The sequence below is a fragment of the Penaeus monodon genome, chromosome 19, assembly GCF_015228065.2.
Source record: "Penaeus monodon isolate SGIC_2016 chromosome 19, NSTDA_Pmon_1, whole genome shotgun sequence".
Taxonomy (NCBI): Eukaryota; Metazoa; Arthropoda; class Malacostraca; order Decapoda; family Penaeidae; genus Penaeus; species Penaeus monodon.
The window spans coordinates 36,789,961-36,790,256 of NC_051404.1; positions in this window are offsets into that span (position 1 = coordinate 36,789,961).

Consider the following 296-nt stretch of genomic DNA (forward strand, 5'->3'; position numbering starts at 1 on the left):
TGTTAAGAAGTGGCCGCATGAGTTATGGGTCAGATTACCTGTATTTTCTCTATTTCCCTTTTCAAAGTATGTATAAGAATGATAATGCTTATGACTATAAGCAGTTGGTGTTCTTTCGTAAAGCTAGAGTATATACAGAAACTTGATGAGCAATCATCCTGAAATTGTCTTTTGTGTTGTAACGAAATCTTTGTAATACTCATGACAGAATAAAATATATTTTCTCATTGGTTTTATTATTGACCTGTTTCAGATTCTTTTAATTATAAGGTGAGAGCGAAGGGAACAAATATATA